Genomic DNA, 19,779 nt, shown 5'->3' with positions numbered 1-19,779 from the left:
AACACTGCCAATGGAGACAAAACTGATGGGAGGAGAAATGTCAACAGAGAAAGCATACAGAAAACAACACTTGCAGATGGCCTTCAGGCAGGAAGACAGGCATGGATTTACCTGGAGGGGACTGAAAACACTTAGGCAGTACTTCCCTCTGTGTCTTTCTTTTCAATAAAAGCTACTGGTCGTGGGCCAAATTCTCAAGTCTCTTGTCACAGATGTACTGACATGGCTGAACAAGACCCTCCAAACCCCTCACTCAGGCCAGGGGGAGGAATGTGAGGAGACAGAAGTGGAAGAAGTGACACAGAAAATGAAGCAGATAGGAAAAAGACAGGAAACAGGATGATAGAGTGACAAAGCTATTACACACATCTGTCAGAATGAATTTTTTCTACCATGTGAATATTTAGGAACAATGGGATAAAGTGAGCATAAAAAAAACCCAAAAAACCCTGATGTTTATGGAAGTTTTTCTGACTCTGAAGCCTCCCTCTCACCTAGGTAGAAGCTCCCTTGATTCCATGTTTAAACCGGACTGAATACTGAATACTGAATTTGAGGAAACAATCCTGAAACACTTATTACCTAGGGAAAGGACGTGCAGTGATCACTGTCCCTCAGAGAGGAACCTCCTAGACCTTCCTAGTTCAGCTCTGATTGGCACCATCTCCCTCTCCTCCTCCTTTCACTCACAGGCTCATGAATGATGTTGAGGCTATTAATCAGCATCAAGTCCCCAGAGCACCTCCTGCTCTGGAATGCCACTGATGAGCAGATGGGATTTTTGGCAAGAAGTGACCTGGCATGAAAATGAACAGAAAAGGAGAGTACTAGAAGGGAGGGGGAAATGCCTGAAGGTTTCCATGTAAAAGAATGGAGGGAGAGAAATTTTTCTTCTCTGCTGATACCATATTCCAATCTACAGTCATATAAGGAATTATCAGGAGCTACCTCTGTACATCAGCACCAGCCAACTTCCTGAAGAGCCTGGCATATCTACATTTGTTTAGACAAATGACTTAAGTTGGGTAACGTTAGCACCTACCTACAATAGTTCAATGCAGGTTAACTAAAAATGTTTACTCAGCCTCTCGGGTAGGCTTTGTAGCTCACGTTGAAGGAAGACCCTAGCTGGCTATTTTAAGCTACTGTGACTGTATCTATATAAACTGCTATGGTGGCAGCCTAGAAAAAATGCCTGACCCAAAGTCTTTTGAAGCCTATTGCTCGTTGCCCTTTCACATATCCTTTTGCTCAGAAGATAACAGGCTTCCCCCTGACATTCCCAAAATTCACATACAGGAGGTGTGGGCTAACAAATCCTTTGGTCATGAAACAGGTAAAACATCTCAAGAAGGTTTTCCACGTTAGGAATTACAGGAATTAGCATCACTGTGAGTGCAAAGAAGATTCAGTTCTTACAGGTCAATGGACGCTCAGTTTTAGCTCCACATCTCACTGGTGGTAGTGGAAGCTACAGAGACACATCCCTGTTTACAACCTGCACCTTTATAGTGTTGCAATCCTGAAAATCATTGTAACACATCTTGGATTCAAATGTGAATATAATGATTGAAAAAGCAAAAAGGATTATTTATCTTAGTCATATGTCTTTTTTTTTGAGAAATCTTACATCTCGTTGTGGTTACTAAATTAAAAACACAACAGCAGAACACAGAGTTAATCTGGCAACAAAGCAGTCTGTGTGCAGGCAGCCTCGGAGATGAGCACCTGCTCAGGGATCATTAGTGAATGGAGATGGAAATACTTCCCTGCCCCACGCTCTCACTTCACACGCACTTTGAAAAGACATGTGGTGCATCGTTTGGCGATGCACATGGCACAGTAATGCTTCTTTCTATAGCTCATGCCATACAAGGCTGCCAAAAGAGTTTACAAATACCTACAAATGAAGCCCTGTCTCTGCAATATCGGTGCTATCATCTCTCTTTATCTTATCCTAAGTCTCGCCACCTTACTTGTTCTAGTCTGTTTCACCTGAAGCCCTAACTCTCAGAAGTGAACTGGTGTGTAAGATCCATAGCTATATAATTGTGCAGAGGGAAATCAGGTCTTGTGATTCAAATATCTGAAGATAATCGAAAAACAATTTCTGTTTAAGAAGAAAGAAAACTTGCTTCTTAAGTCAAGTCTCTTAATGCATGGCTGGCTTTTGATTTCTAACTCTTGGGCTGGTTAATCGGAATATTTTTCCATTAATGGGCAAGTACTCTTATCCCTAGCTGGCAGACCAGAAAAATTACAAGGCAGCACTAAACCTGACCACAGTATAAGTGAGTTTTCAACATGGGTAAATTCCTGTTCCATACTGCAGGTTTGAACTGTGCCTATAAAAAGGGCAAACAATGCATTTAAGAAGAATGCATGAGCAAAGTTTGAAGTGAAATCTGTCTTACTCTCAGTCCAGTGTCTCAGCCAACAAACATGCTCTTCTCTAAACAAGGAATTCAGCAACAATCCTCATATTTTTAAGAAAAAAAAATCTGCAAACCCACCTACAGTGCTATTTGAGGAAAGAAAAACCTAGTAAAAATCATTGAAGCTTCTCATATCTAATTAGAGAGCTTAAGAAGAAAAGGAGTGCATTTTTAGAGCAGTTTGAAGATACTGCCTCCTATTTAGATTGCAGTAAATGGAAGAGTTTCCTAGCCTGAGCAAGAAAAACAGTAACAGTTAGAGACCATTATGCCACAAGCCAGTTCAGAAGATGGGAGCAGGGGGCTGCCCAGGAGCTCAGGAGTTAAGCAGATTCCATTCCCATTCATTGTACGTCCTTAAAAAGTCATTAGAGATAGTTCTCTGGCATAGCTGGGACCCAGAGGCCTTTTGTTTAGCTTGCAGACACGAGATGGAGCCCACACCGTGTTGTTTAGTGCCCACTGAACAGGATGATACGAGCTGCTTCATGCAGGGAGAAGGTTGCACATCACTCCGGGTGAGTAGATGGCTCCTAACTTTTCCCAGGCCATACCTTGCTGTGCAAACAAAGCAAGAATCGTATGCTTTCCCCTGCCTCCTCCTGCTGTCCACCTCCATCCCACCTTCCCCCTGCATGGGACTGAAAGCTGGAAATACAGAGGAACAGAGCAATGGGTTTACACCATCTGAACATGAAGGAAAAGGCAAAACAAAAAGTAAGCAAAAGCACAGAATAAACAATAAAAGTGCTTCCAAAATAAAGAAGTCTTTACAGGCAATTTAATTTCAACATCTATCTTAAGGGAATAAAAGGACTGGATGGCGTTAAGGTCCATAAAGCAGATTATAAACAGTTACACAAGAACAACACCATATATTGCAGCATGCAATTTTACAGAGGCCTTCAAATGTAAATAAAACACTGGGTAGTTCAGGTTGTCTTATGCGCCTGAAAAAGTCAGGAAAGAAGGGAATTTATAAACTGCAGAGGAAAAAGAAGGCACAAGATAGAAAAGAGCTAGTTAACATTTGATTTTATAGTATCACATTTTTTGTTTCAAAAATAATTTGGTAGGTTACTTCAATTTCTTTCCTGGTTAAACAAATAACTAAGGTTTGCATGAGCTCTCTTCAAGGCATCGCTCTCAAGTAACAGAAAACAATTCCTTGAGTAATATGTAATCAAAGCAGGAAACAGGGAGGGATTTTAAAAACCAAATACCCTATGCAAATTAGTTAGTAGCCATCTCTCAGATGTCTTCTTTTTTGTTTTTAACCCTAGGGGAGAGAAGGTGTGAAAGAGATAAAGAAAGTAGGGAAAAATTAGAGAGAACAATGTTTTGCCCTTCCTTGCATCTGTCACGACAAAGGTTTTCCTTGGAAGGTAAAGCTACAATGTATGGATGTGCAAGTCCAGGAAACCACAGGTCCTCAGACTTCTCATGATGAAGGAGCTTGACCTCATGTACCCTGCATTGATCCGCTGCCTTTTCCACACATAAAAATTGATCAGATTGAAACTAGGCAAGTTCGCCCAGGGGATTCAGCCTCTAAGCCACTTCTGTTTGTTCCCAGATCAGCAGACAAGGCAAGGAAACTTGTCAGAGCAACACCACAGACACTACAGCTGAGCTCGCTGCACGTGACTCTTGCGTTTGCTGCTGCAGTGCCTTCTGCACAGGGATGTTCACAGATCCCTCTTCCTCACAAGCCAGAGCTGAACCCATGAGAATGAACCAGGTTTATACCAGGTAAGAAGGACCTTCACAAAATAAAAAGCTCTTGTATGAACACAGAGTACTCCTTCCAAACAACCTATAGCCTTCTGAAAAGTCACCATTGTCACCAACACCCATGTATAGTCCACACAAAACTATGCAGCCACTGAGAACAGAGCCCAGGCCCTTTGGATCCTAGAAGCATGGTCTCTTGCAAATCGAGCCAAGGCAGCTTTCCCTGAGTGAGACCTACAAAAATATAGACAAGCAGTTTAGCCTCTATAGAGTAGGTAGTGGTACCTACTGGCACTTCATTACAAATCCATTTCTGGCCATAAAACAGTAAGAGGCTGAGACAAGCACACCATTTTATGTCTCTGGGCTGTGTGACCTCCCCATTGCTGTAAATATTGGAGGGAATTGCAATAGAAGGACCAAAGGACACTGAGGACAATACAGGATGGAGAGAACTCCTACAACGAACAGTGCTGTCCCTCATTCCTGCTTGGAGTCCTCCTCCTCCCACATTTCAATCAATGGTGCCTACAACAACAGGATACCAGGAGGGGCCTCATCCCTGCAGCGTTCCTGGAAATGCACTGTTTCCACCCGTGGTTTTGTCTCCACCGAGCAATCCCCAAAGGGCCACTGCCTTTGGGCTGAGCCTGCATATCCCTCAGAGCAGGGGCCTTTTCTGGTACTGCTGTGAAGAGTCATGTATATCTACAGTTCAGTGCTGGTATGACAGTGGCACTGATGCTGGATGACTGAGGAAAGACCAGAACCATCCCAAGTACTTTAATGTGAGTCCTGTTTGTTGTGGCGTTTTCTCTCTGACGCAGTTTCATTACCTGCAAGTCCCAGTACTGCTGAGCTCTCTGCTGGCACGGGAGCACTCTGCAAAGCTTGTCTTTCAGAACCTTTTGAGAAGCAAGGAGCAGATGTAGGAAAAGGACATTATTTTCTACAGAAAATGTTAACCTTCAGCCGCCTCTGAATGGAGTGAAGGAACCAAAATACAGGGAGCTGCCTATAGCCATCTGGAACATGTGGACCGGGTTAATGAGAGGACAGAAACCATCCAGGCATGTAAGGAATAAAATCTGTCCCACAACTGAACAGTTCCATATACTGAATCCCTTTTAAGAAAGTAAGCTTATCATTCCCTCTTTCCACAGTGGGAAACTACAGTCTTTCTTCTTTTCCCTCATCCTTTCAGCATCTTTTTTTCCTCTCCATCAGTGGCTATTTTGTGCCTGTGTGGACCTTGTTCCAGGCTACTGTAAAATTCTCTGACTGCAAAACAGAAGGTTGCATGGAAATACAACTGGCACCGTGTGACGAATCCCTCATTTCCTTCTTTGTTTCTGTCTCTCCATGAGTCGAGCTCTTGCTCCCTCCTTCCACACACACACAGAGCATGGCACAGCACACTTTTGCATAAAAGCAACAACGTTGTTAAAGTAGGCCAAATTCTAAGTGAATTCGTACTCCAGCTTCTGTCCTAATGCTACTCTCTTGTCCTGAAACATGTGGCTTTCATGTAGCTTTTCTCTAGGTAGCTAAAATAACACCACTTCCTAGCTGTACCATATGGCTGACAAGGGACAGCCAGCCATAGGTCACACTGAGACAAATTCGAGCAAAGGCTTAGTCTCTTCAAAGAAACATTTGAGAACCTTTTATTAGCACTGCTGTTTGCATTAAGCTACGGGGTCACAACCTCAAAGAATGGGAAACATTCACCAAGGAGGCAAAAGACAAGGCTGGCAGCCTAGCTGAACTCTAAATCCCATTTTACTCCGGATTATGGTTTTGAAGCCTTCATGCCCCTTTTTGAATTAACTAGCTAGTAGTCTTACTACTAAGATTAATTTCCTTTCTTTAATTCTAACCACCCAGCTCAGTATTCCCAGATGCACTCACATAGGAAGAGGTAGCTATGCAATGACAAATCTGTCCTTTTGTTGTTCATGTCATTTCATCTTTCACAGATGCCAGTCCTCAATATCATATGGAAGATAAATCATCATCTCCCAGGAGTCCATAAGAACAGAGCCAAGAAGCTTATTCACTTGAGACCTTGTTTATCTCCAGTTCTGATGATTAACACAGTGAGCAATGCATAGTGAGGAAGGACTGATGCAATCTGGGTTAAAACCAATATTCATTAGGTGACAGTAATGACCCTCACTCCTTCAACAGAAGCATACAGATGCTGTGGGTCAGAGTGTTGCTTTACTCGTGTCTTTTATTTCAAATGAGATAATGCTGGTGAAAAACGCTACGCTGACAGCCTTAGAGATAGAAGTCCACCATCTGCATGTCACAGGTAACATGGGAAAGCAGCAGCAGTGATGAAACGTCTGGAGAACATGATCAAGGGGTGATGTCAAAGTTTGAAGGGAATTCAGGGTGTTTAGTCTTCAGGAAGCTGAAAAGAAACACGGGTCTTCAAACATACAAAAGGGTGACTGCAGAAAGGCAGGCAATAAGCAATTCTCCTTGTTCACAGGGAGCTGGACAAGAAACGAGTTTGCATTGATTGTGGTGAGCAAGAAGCGAGTTAGGCCTTAGGAAACTGTCTGCAGTGGGGGCTCACCATGGGAACAGACTGTCTAGGCTGACTGCAGGGCTTCCAGGGCAGAACAAGTCATGAAACATCTGCCAGAACAAGAGGGTGTGGCTGGTTCTGCCTCCATGCTGGACAATGGCCTGCCTGGACACTGGAGATCTGATCCAGGCCTTCTGCCTGTGAGTCTCAGGCACCATCATTATAACCTTTGTCTGGCCAACGTGGATTATAACCTTTGTCTGGCCAACCTGGTTGTCCCCTCAGCTCAAGACACCAACACCAAACGTTATGGGCTATCTCTCTATCTATGCCATTCTGTCTGTGGTCATTCTGCTCAAAGAGAAACACTAGCCAGTGCAATTTGCACTTCAATGCTGTTGGCAACTGTCTATTTGCAAAAGAGATGAGATCAACTAATGCTCAATATGGTGAGTGATCATTTGAAAAAGCCTGAAACAAACCTGAAGGGCAAGGAACCACTTGAAAAACAATGCTTTGTGATGCAACCAGGGAATGTAAAGGACACCTGCACTCCAGGGGCATTCAATCCACAGTTTGATCCAACAAATTTGCAGTGCAGAGGTGACAGCGAGACTTGGCAAGCACTTCTCTGTCTTTTCATAATCCTGGCAGTCCAGATAGCTCTGAACTCCACTTGGTATCTGGGGACTGTAGTCCTTCCCTTTTGGTTTTGTCCCTTCTGCTCAAAATATGAAGTGTGAGTACCTACAAGTCAGCAACTCCACTGTATCTCAACCACTTGGTTACAAACAATTGCTGGCTCTTTTCCTCTACAGAAGTACTTGGAGAGATTTTTGTGATCACTTGCAGCTGGAGGAACAGTGATCAGCAGTGTAAAAACTGGGTACACCCACCCATGCATTGTAGAGCGTGTAATGGAAAAAACCTGATGAGAACACACAAAAAACCAAACTCAAAGCTCCCATTTGATTCCAGAAATGTTACCATCAGCCTCAGCAAAGTAAAAAATGCCTTTATTTTCATCAGTGCCACCATCATCCCTGCTGTGATGGCCACTGGGATTCAGCAGTCCTGGAGGCAGAGTGGTAGGAACAGTCTCTGTGATCTCTGGCCCACATTCCTTTGGCTCCCAGACACCACGTTCTGCCTTCTGACCACAATGTGATGGGAGAAGCAGAAGGAAAGCAGAAGGATGTTGGTGTCAGCGACAATGGTCTCTTTGCCGAGAATGATGAAAAATAAAGAAGATGGCATTGACACATCATGACTACGGTGATGATTATATTGCCTGGAGTTAAACAGAGTAGGGAATAAATCAGCCTTCTGTCACTGACAGGCATGACAAGAGGAGTCTGTAAAGCACATGTAAGTAGCACTCAATTTTCCATTTTGACTGTTTCTCCTCTTCCAAGTTCCCCCACCTCTGAAGTTGTCTGAGAGTGCAAAGAGAAGTGGTATTCTCCACTCAAGGATAAGCTGACAAAGTTAATTTTCTTTACTTGCTCCCAAATCCCTGATTCATCCACTGCATCTTAAAAGGCAGTTACTAAGCCACTGGTCTAACTAAGACATTATTGTTATTAAAGCAGAGTCTTTGGTATTGTGGCGCAAATTAGCATAACGGCATCACACCCTGTGGGGGCATTAAAACAACTGCTTTTATCGTTCCAGTTTAGGTCTTCAGAGATGGAAGCCTCTGATTGTGAAACTGCTCTCAAAAGTCCCATTGAAGTTATCCTGCTGTGTCCTATTAGGATGAACCAAACTCCAAAGACCAAATTTGTGATTTTCTTTAGATAATACTGAAAAATTACAGCATGTCCTAGCTCTCTTAGAACGTGAACTCATTTACAACTACCTTGGTTTTCCAGTTCTCTGAGTACATTCTATCACAAAATGATAATCTGGCTAGTTATGGTGACTTGTGGCAGGCAAAACGCCTGTATGTAAGTGATTGCTCCTTCACTTTGTAAACTGCCTAAAACGCAAACTGAAATTATTCTTATACACAACTACAAGAGACTAAGATCCAAATAAGCAATTTTTTAGTTGCTAAATAATGCACACACGTGCCATCATTAATTTTTTTACAAAGAATAGGAGTTCCTTCCTCTGAGCGCATGAATATGAGGATCCCTGCTACACAGACTGAGTGTTCCCTGTGTACAGGAGGGACCAATCCTATGGAAATGCCCTAACTAGACCATACAACTGGGGAAGGAGTTCCAGCTCCACTTCTTTCTAATGACAAGCTCATTAGAAAGGCTCAATCCACTACAATTACTGGCAAGTTGACTACTTAGTTTGCAAACATACTGGACAACAGTGCAGAGGTGTGAGCTCTATATAGACCTAGCCAGCTTACTAGCGGGAGTAACCATCATACAAGCACACTGCCCTGCTTCCAGACCAAGGCTGAATCTGCGTGCGTGCTCAGCACATAGCTACAAGCTATTTGTTACATACATATCCCCACACAAGGTTTTCTCTGCCCCGTCAGTTTTGTAATTTTTCTTTATGTGCAGAGCATGTCTCTGAGCAGCCAAGAAACTTCCAAGCACAGAAGTTCACCCTGTAGGACAAGGCCATTCCTAGCTGCCTTCCCAAGACTCTCTATGTTCCTATCATGCATCTCTTCCAGCCTGCCTGCTCTGGGAAGTCCTGCCCAGTGACGGGATATCTACCAACAGGCCTCCTGTTTCACTGGGTCTGTGCATCTCTAAGCTCTGTCGTGTCCCCAGGTAGCAGGTACTGGAGCAGGACAGACCAACAAGCTTGGTCAAATACAGACAATCTGAGTCTGGAGCTGGTTCACTTTTGATAGTGGAAACTGTAATATGGTCTGTAGTTTACTGTGCCTGGAATACAAGTTAAATGAGATACTGTGGAGTTTTGAATATACGGTTAACATTGATAAATCACTGCAACTAGTAGAGTAAGATTTCAGTACTGTTCCCCTGGCTTTTTTAGCTGTATCTGCTTCAAAACAGTTAGGCTTTTTTCAGGCCACGCCAATTCAAAAGAGAATCAGGCCCTTCAGTGTAGGGATTTCTCTTGAAGCCCAGCCCTTGGATCTAGCTGAGTTTAAGCAGTTAAGAATAGCAGCTGTAGCACTTCTAACTCTGGCCTGGGGACTCCCTTTCCGCTGCAGTGCTCCACTTCTCAGTGCTAGAGCAACTATCGCTTCTATTCTTGGATTTTGAGTGAGTCTCCCCAAAACGCTGAACTCCAGCTGTGACACTACTGTAACTGGGTGGCAAACTCCAGCGCACAGGTTCCCCAGAGATGTGCCACAAATCACGCGTGCCTGGCTGAGCAGCAGCTCCTTGTTCGCAAAGAGCTGCCTGTTCACAGAGTATATGTAACCCCCACCTAAAAAGACACTGTGTGCCCTCTTTAAAATTACCTTTTCCCTCAGTAAGCAGTTGCTGCTGCTGCTGTCACATGGAACAACGCACTCCTCAGCAATCAGGGGAGCCTGTGCAGGATGGCACACTGGCATGGGCGAGCCCACGAGCCACTCTCTTCACAGTAAATTATGGTTTACCGTTGTGAAGGAGACTGAGAAGACCTGCAGTGCAGTAGCTGAGAAGTGGTCGATGTTATGAATTACACCTAGTCCAAGATGAATAACAAGTCCTACTGTAGTCCAGCTCAAGTGGACCACAACACAACATGTTATCAGATGAGGCTGCATGCGATTTCCACTCCAATTTGAGTGCCTGGATGAGAACATCAGACCTTGTGCTTTCTAAGCTGATAGGTCAGTGATAAAAAGTCGCTTTTATGCTGCTTGCCCTTGTTCTCCAGCTTTGCATTTATGTAGCTGAAATACACTGTTTTCCTGTCCCAGCTTTGCCAAAATAACCAGGAGCAGCTCCAGTATGCATGTCCATCTTGCAGCCCTAACAATTAGCCCTCAAAAGAGCCAAGGAGGCAAAGAGGCAGTTTGCCCTGAAGACAGTCTCAGCACACCTGAGAAGCTTCCTTCAGAAACCACATCTCACAGACTATCAGCAGACCAACCACTCAATACTGCTAAGGTACTTCTGTAACCTAAAATCCATGATCAAAACAACAAACACCGGCCTGTGGTGTCAGCTCTCCAGCTACTGTAATGACAGCTCAGAATGAGCTGGCACCACACACAGCCGTGATATGAAGGTAGAATAAAATATGAGGCGGGAAGTGAGAATATCAAAAGGAAACATGAGAGGATGCTATGCAAGGCAAGGCTCTTTGAAAATGTGCCGAAGGACTGTGTGTGAAATAAGAAAGGTTTTCAGCTTCCCACTGTGAAACCTCTCTCTCTCTCTTGCCTTGCGAAGGGGGCTCGGTAGGGACTGACCCAAGATGGGCAATTTCCATCTTGGAGTCTGAAAAATGATCTTTAGCATAGCTTGGCAAAAATGATGGCAAATGAAAAACAACTGCAACCCAGATGAAGCAGCAAAACGTTGAATTCCTGTGAAGTGGGGTTCGTAGCGCTCGCGGGGGAAAAGGGCTTTGCAGAGGGGAGCCGAAAAGAGAAGACCACGGGCAGAGAGCTGAACAGGGCAGGTGAGCTGCATGGAAAGAACCAAGGAAGGTACACGGAGTCTGAAGATGAGGAAAGAAAGAGATGGGTAGGAGGGAGGAGAACGAGGGCAGGGTTGATGCAGCCACACAGCCTGATTAATTTAAATGGTAGCTACAGTGGCATAAACCTGAGCAGTAATGGAGTGGTGAGTCAGTCCCTTGTAATTAGCCCTAATCAGCGACATAGCTAAAGACGGAGGGGGTAGAAATAGCAGAGCAAATTCTGTCCTATTTCACTGATGCAAATCTGCAATGCTTAGTTTTAAAGCACTTCATCTTAACAGTGTTTTGTTCAGAAAGGCTAAATAACCTGTACACTGTATAGGCAGAGGGCTTTTCAGTCTACATGGAGAATCCCACAAGCTTGCCATTTTCCTTTTACAGTAGAACCACTTTCAGATCTTCGGGATTAATATCATGGGGGTTTCCATATTTTTAGTAATATTGTAGGAGGCGTCACAACTAGAAAAGAAGTTATTTCTCATGGCACAACAAAACCACTAAAAAACAGCATCGAGCTATTTTCCATTCAATACAACCTATTTACTTGACAAGTTAAATGTTTCAATATAAGTTGAGAACTATATTTCTTTGAAGACAGATAGGTTTTAGCAGAGAGTTTTCGTCAACAGCTATTTCACAGAAAAGAGATAGCCCTGTGAGTCAGGACACCGGCCTCTGGGAACCCAAATTCACACTCTTAACCGAGCACACTGAGTTTGATAATTTCATTCTCAGCTCAATATATCTCACAAACACACCCAATATGAATGGCACCTCAAGACCTAGGAGTGGAACACAGAAGCAGCTACTGCAAGTGAAATTGCCTGGCAGATTTATTATATTTGCAATGGGGTTCTTTCACCTGTCTACCACACGGTAGCATACCAGTGGCATCACCTCTGTTCCCTAGCTAATTATACAGGCAAGATGTACTTGCCAAACAAGAGATACCTTTCATCCCTAATTGGTGACAAGGCCATGCCATGTCTATGATCCCTCATGGAAACTGAACCACAGTCAGTGTTCTGCTATCAGGAGTAATGGAAGAGAGGTTGCGTTATCCTGGTTAATGCAAAATTAGTCTTGCTAAATCAGTGAGGAATGCGATACAGAAACAGCCTGGGGTCTCCATACGGAGCCAGCTTAATTCCAAATAGGTTTATTAGCTCCAGATGAATGTTATCCCTCCTCCATTAGATTACTTGCTATTTGTAGCTTCTGGGGTGGCGTTTATGTCCATCATGGTTTGTAGTGGTCCTGGTGACCAGAATCCTTGAATCCTTGTACCAAGCAGAGGATGGGGCCTCTCCATGCCTCCGGTATCAGATGAGTTTGGAGCCCAACTGGGGCTGGAGCAGCTGGAGCTTCTAAAACTAGGTGGATCCACAATGACTCATTCCCCACTGCCCCCAAATCCAGTAACACCCCAGAGACACCCAAGCAAGAGCACTTTTGGTGGAGGTGATATGGCCCTGGATGTAATGCACCTTCATGCCACTTAATAACCTTTCTGGGTTTAAGCTACCTCTACATTCAAACCATGGATAACCCCCAAGCCAGGAAAATACCTTTCTACATGTTCACCCTGCATTTTGCAGCAACGAAGGCAAGCCTGGGCTGTTCCAGCCTCTGAACTCATATGGGGAAATGGGAGCCTTCCATGCATACTGATGGACCCCACACAACACTCACCAATATGCAAAGCGGAGTCCAGACTTCTCTCAAATGTTAAATAGAGGAGCAGAAAAGTCACTGAGGTAAAGGTGGAATTCAGATCTTGGAAAGTGGAAAGATCAGCACAGTGCATTCCTTGCTGTCAAGCTCATCAGTGCTGGGAAGGTATCTGTTCCAGATGCTACCCAAAGGCATTTATCTCTCAGTTGTGAGTTCCAGCTATTAGCCTGTCTTCAGATGACAGTTTTTTTAAAAAAAATAAACCCCATCCTAGCAGAAGGTCGGAACAGAGATGTGAGGGGAAGGAATGGGAGGAAGAGAACAAGGGAGACAATGGGCATGGACAGGGCACAGGGACTCACTGTTTCATTCCCTTGCCTTCCATTTGGAAGGACGAAAAAGTGGGGACGATTTTTGTTGTTGTTGTTGTTTTCTTCTACAAATTATTCTTCCTGACTTAAAGCCTTCAAAAATCAAAAATCAAATGGGCTCAATGGTGCAGGCCACCTACTGAGCCAGAGAACATCATGCCAAACTGACCTCCAAATGTACAGGTTATTTACAAACTAATGAAGATATCAATTCCAGTGCTGCAAGGACTCTTTCCAGCACGAGGCAAATCAGAAGACATCACAGGCTGATTTAATAGATCATCAAAGGCCAAGAATTGAATTATCGTATCAGACATCAATCTCACCCCTTGGTCAGTCTTTATTACAGAGAAGCAGTTATAGAAGGACTTCTGTGAAGAAGCCAGAGAAAGACCTGAATTTCAAAGCAGTGGGTGAGTCAAGGTAGAGAAAACTGTAACTGTGATTCATCAGAAAAGAAAACTGCTGGTTTCATTCCTGAGGAATTACTGACCAACCTGGGCAGAAGGAGAGGCAGGAGAGCAGGGTGGTGAGGGGAGCAGTGCTTAACTACTCTGTGGGGTTTTATAATTGTATAAATGATTTGCTTCACCTTTACTAAAGACTCATCAGTGTCTATGGAAGGACCTGTAATGGAGTGTCCTGCTGGAAAAAAGGGAAACTTAATTCCATCTGAAATCCTTTCTCCTTCTTTCTAATTCTCCTCATTAAACAAGAACAGATGTCAGTACCAAATGCATCTCTGTCTCTTAAAAATACTTATTTCCTGCTTGGGCCCCAAGCCTGGGAGATAACAAATGTTTTCAACAGCTACTGGACAGTGAAGCTCAGAGGAAGGCCTTGGGGAGGATTAGACACCAAATGTCACCAGTCCTGATTATCTCTCCACCACTGACTGCTGCAAAGAGACTACAGAAGAAGGCTGGGACTGGAATTCTTGAGAGTGGAGAGGAAAATGCAGACTAGGCAATGCAAAAACAAAGATCTCAAACAGATTAAGGATGTCTTTCTCCAACCCAAATATGTTTTTTGATAGGTCTGGACTTAGTCGCATCAAAAATGGTGGAAGACTAAAGTTAGAGCCTTGTGGGGGCCTGGGAAAACAGGAGAAAACTTTGAAGACTTCTGTTCCTGACCTTCTGGGTTTCATCTTTCTGTACAACAATTTTTTCATCTTCTTGGTCTTTTAGAGCCACGGCCTACAGGGTGATTAAATTGATGTGTATTGATGCAGCTTTTGCTCTGTGTGCTACCAGTCACCTACTCGAAATACCCACTCAGCGATGTGTAGGTGTGGGGATGAGAGCGGGAGAAGCAGCGTTTGGAGGAATGTATTTGGCTGAAGTCACAGGTGGGAAGTCTAGGCCTGACCCTCAGCAGAGTGCACCTTCAGGGAGGCTGAAGGCTGAAACTAAAAAAATCCTTTCCCTCAGGATGCTGCATGCTAATGAAATGCTGGCAAAGCGTGGTATTTGGGGGGAGCCTGGTCACTCACTGGTCAGTAACTGAGTTGCACCAGCCAGCCCTGGCATTCAAGCTCAAGGACCAACCTTGGATACTCCGTGGCAGAAGGGTAAATATAGAAAGATCTAATAGTATAGAAGCTTAAATGGGAAAAGAAAGCAGATTTTTTACACAATACTGAAATGTCACTTTGCCCTTTTGCCTGTTGTTTTTGCAGCCCCTAGTTTCTCCTAACCCTGACAGTGCAAGACAGAGGAGACATACAGAAAATATATGTGATTAAAAACAAAAAGTAAACAAACCAACCACAAACCAGCAGTACTTCTCTAGAATAATCAGAAATCTAGAATAACATCGAAGAAGAGATAAAGGATAAAAACACCCCATTCCACCTTCCTTCCTCCCTTCCCCCCAAATACACCCCACAGGAAAAGGCAGGTAACAGACTTTGTCAGCTCCCAATCCACACACTCGTTTTTGATGGCAGAGAGAAATTAGAAATTCAGCTCTCACCCACCTCCACACACCCACTGGAGCTGAAAGCGATAGTTCAAATTAAAACGATGATACTTCCTTTTAGTCTCCAGGAGGGTGGAGAGTTTTGGGGGTGGGAAAAGCAATTTCACGCTGCCTTTTTTTTTTCCTTTTCTTTCTTTCTTTTTTTTTTTTTCTTTTGATGAAGTGTGAGACAAAAAAAAGCTGTATTTGTTTTGTTGGGTTGCAAAAGGTGCAGATTTTTTTACTTCTCCCGTTCCATGGGATAAGTAAAAGCTGCCTCCCCCTTTCCATCAAAGCTACTACATGTGCAGCCCACAAAGAGTGGAAACCAGCAGGAATTGGGTTATGGGAGTGCGAAGGGCAGGAATACCCTGTTTTTAATTCAGAAGTCATTGGCTCCGGCAGTCTTTTGCCTCTCTTGTCTCTGCTGGTCTCCATAGCAACAGCAGCCCAGCAGAAGCATCGTTCTGCCAGCTCCAACACAGATGGATTCAAACAGGGGTCTAAAGCAGCCCCTCCTTTCAGGAAAGCAAGGAAACGTGCCACCTTCCTTCCTTTTCCTTCCCACTGCTGTCCTCTTCCCTGCTTTTTTTTATTCCCCTCTTCTTGGTGCACTGGGGCAGAAACTAACCTATAGCACTCGTTTTTCTTCAGAACAGAGCGCAGAGAAATCTGTTTGATTTTCAGGCGTCTCTCCAGACAGCCCGATCGCCATATTGCGTGCAAGCCGGGCCGTCTGCGGGAGAGACCCGCCAAGAGAAGCCCAGGCTGGGACAGCAGGCAGGCCCCAGCTTGCAGCGCGCCGTGGGGGGGCTGCCTAAGCAGCACCCACGCTGGATTTATGAATAAAAGAAGGGGGGGCACCACTGAGCCAGTAATGCACGCTGCATTATTTCTTGCCTTGTTATTCAAATTCCTTGTTTGAAAACCCCAGAAGCTGAATTGACATTGCCCAAAACTTGACAACATTATTTTGTTATTCTTTATTTTCCCTTACATTTCTTCTACTTCAAGTGTTTCAGCCATCTGGTTAAAGGGACAAAGCATTACTGGAAAACCTATTCTAGGGACAAGTCAGTTGTGCAGCAGATAGAAGCAACCAAAAAGTCCCACACTACTGGACAACACTCAGAAAGAATGCATCAGCCACAACCAGAATCAGTTTTCAAACAGAAATTAGTCATAGTCACTGAATATATGATCTGGAGCTAAAAATTCTTCCAGTTCTTTCTTTCTTTGGGTTTGACAACAGCTTTGCTTAAGACTGGACAGACATAAAGATAATTGGCCAAACAGCTCAGTGTTTTCTGAACACCTCTGTGACCACGGGACATTCATTAATATAAATATAAGGGAACAACATTAGTCCTTCATCCAAAACACATCACCCTGTGCTGTTCAACATCTTGCTTTATCTGAAAAAGTCCTGGAAGAATGAGGGTGGCTAAACTGCACCCTTGCTCCTCCACCCCTTCCCTCTCACTTTGCTCCTCTCACCTTCTTCCACTTTGCCTTTTATAAGCTCACCAGCCCTCTTTATCCCTCTCAAAACCTCTTGCCAGTTTTGAGTTGGTGCTACAGAGAAGGCTGGAGTCAGAAGATACGTCTAGGTCTGCCCTGGCTCCAAGGCTGAACTGTTTTCTGTCCCACCCTCAATCCTTGCTTCCCTTGCACGAGTGGGCAGGAGGAGCTGGTGCTGCTGCTGGGAATTGGGAGAGCCTCAGGCCAACTAACTGTCACCCATCTGCATGATGGGGAACCACTCCTGGGCAGCAGGAGACTAAAAACTGTGAAACAAACATTTTTAATGCTGTCACCACACATGATGCGGTGAGGCTCTGCTGCCAAGAAGTGTGGTACCTGATGGCATCCAGGTGTCTGGTTCCTTGCTGGAGAGCAAATTATTTAAATGGGTCCAAAATGTCTCCTTCCCTCGTGCATTTCTGTGTTGGCAGATGCTGCCAGCTGCTTCTTCCCACCCTCTCATCACCTCCAGATGTGCTCCAGAGAGGACACTGCTCTCCCACACCAAAAAGAAAGAAAAACTGTCAGAAAAACAAATGTGGTCTTTAAGCAGCTGTGGGCCCACTCTTTCTCTGTTCCCACTCATTCCACCCGCTCCAAAACTTGTTTTCACATGTCAAAACCACTCCTACTCCACTTCCACAGGTCCCACGTTCTCTTCCTTAGCTTCCACCTGCCTCCCCCTTGCTTCCTCTCTGTCTCCACTCACCCGACCCACTCCTGTTCTACTTCCATGCGTCATCCCACTTCTGGCGTGGGGAAGGGTTGACAACCTTAATGCTGAGCTATTGCAGACTCTCCTCGCTCCCCTCCCTTCTCCTTTTCCAACCTTGCAGATATCTATTTATATTGATGATATACTTTAATCTCCCCTTAAGTACTGTCTTGATGGCCTGTTTCTCTAACAAGCATGCATAACTACTGATTTTGATTACCCGTCTGGTCTCCGCTTCCCAAGCAACTGTCACAGCAGAGACTGCAAGAACATTTTAGAAAAGCTTTAAAAAAGCCACCATTTCCTTAGCCCAGAGGTCACTGCACCCCAGGGGTACTTTTAGAGCAGTAGAGACAAGATGACCACAGAGCCAGCATGGGTTTTCAGGGTAAGGGCAATGATGCCACTAGAGAAAGTCAAACAGTTTTGTTTCCCCAAGAAAACCAGTATAATGCAAAACCAAGGTGGGATGAAAGGGGACACAGAGGATAAGAAGGATTGTGACAAACTGTCAGGATCATATTCCCTCACTATACAGCTACATGTGTGTGTGCTGCACTGAGGTACGACTTTTCATGGGTGTGGATTTTGACTGACATCTAGCATACCAGTTAATAACCTCCAGGATAGGGAAGCCTTGGACATTTGGTCAGTAAAGCTTTCACTTTTCACTGCAATGGAAACAAATGTCAATTTATCTCAGAAGGTTTTATTGTAAGAGACACTTGAGATGTCCTGAGAGGGTGTACTGAAAGACAGAAACACACACAAACACACAGAGTGTCACCTTTCACTTTTAAATAATCACAATGGTATGTATGGTGAAGGTTTTAAATCATCCTGCTATTGAAGGGAGAGGTGAGCTTGACTGGAATGAGGTTGACCCAGGAGATGAATTTAGAATTAGAAGCCAAGATTAATATGTCTGTTCTTCTGATTTCCAAAGTAGAAAACAAGGTGGAGAATGAAGAAAGAGGGAGGCTGGAAGAGAAGTGGAGTATATAATTGCCTAATTAACAGGATTTTCTCCACTTTCAAATTAAAGAGGGTTTAACTGCATCATAACCAAATTCTTTTTCTTATGCATTTTTGCATTAGAGAAGTGCCAGCAGTGTCAGTAAGACCGCTGCAAGGTTGGAGCTCCAGTGACAGAGCTCTCATTAGTGACCTGGGGCCAAATTTTCACAGCTGGCCTAAGCTGGCATGACTCCTGTGAAGTCAGCAGTTTAAATGTGACCTCGAGACTCACACGTCTCCTGTACTGTGGAAGTTGGAGACTGGGAGCCCAAATCTTATCTGGGTTGTTTGGCAGTGGCCAAGGATGTTCAATCAAATTGCAGGAAATTTTTTCACCAATTATTCTGGAAATTAGCACTCAGTAAGCCATACATTACTATGCTATGAAGTGGGAGAAAGGGGGACACACATTTTTCAAGGCAACAGCTCAAACTTCATGAGATGAAAATTTCATCCAAACTGTAGCATTTTCACACATGTCCTTCTGCTGCTGCAAACTGGCATTTGGGCATCCAAACTTTGGATTAATGGCATATTCAGCCACCATTTATGTATGTAACTGAAAATATACGCTAAATTTGCAAGCATTACCTTATTTGGTGCTTTTTGTTTGTTTGTTTGTTTTCCAAATGCAAGCAGGTAATACTGACAAACCTCTTCAAATATCTGTGTTTGTGACATTTGGTTTTGGAAAAACTAAAAAATGTTCCAAAAACATTTGGACATTCCTTTGCACCACACTTCTGAACATTTCAAAGTGGAGAAGAGTCCCCTTGGGTACCCATGATATTCATGAAAGAGGCAGCATAGAAGGCAATCTGCTTACTCTGGTTCCTTTTTTTTTTCTTACGATAGCCACAGAAAGATCCAGTGATAGCTCTTTTACAGCACTGGTCACGTTAAATTAAAATCTTTATGGGTGAAATGGACTTTCATCATTTAGACATGAAATGACCTTATGCTGCAAAATGAAGAGTCATCTTTAAATAACAAACTGATGGCTCCCTGCAGAGAACATAATGCCATACACTGTACTACACCGGATCTCTCTCTTCCTTTGAGAAACTATCACAAACATTATTAACTTCCCAGCAGAAAAAGAAAATGAAAACGACCTTAGGAAATTATACTCATATGTCTCTGCATTTGACAATAAAAACACACCTGTATGCATAATAATATTTTTTACAATTCCACGATATCTGGCAGATTCCCCCACGTAAG

At 43.9% G+C, this 19,779-nt stretch overlaps 1 protein-coding gene across 1 annotated transcript in view; it reads right to left on the bottom strand.

Moving 5' to 3' along the window:
- TMEM178B (transmembrane protein 178B) overlaps positions 1–19,779 on the bottom strand; it is a gene marked incomplete at both ends in the record, with an annotated part of 231,565 nt that overhangs the window by 61,468 nt on the left and 150,318 nt on the right. The window lies entirely within an intron of this gene.

Source organism: Gallinula chloropus, assembly GCF_964237585.1.
Source record: "Gallinula chloropus genome assembly, chromosome: 1".
Lineage (NCBI taxonomy): Eukaryota > Metazoa > Chordata > Aves > Gruiformes > Rallidae > Gallinula > Gallinula chloropus.
Note: the sequence above shows the minus strand (reverse complement) of the source record. Positions and strands in the feature narration are given on the sequence as shown.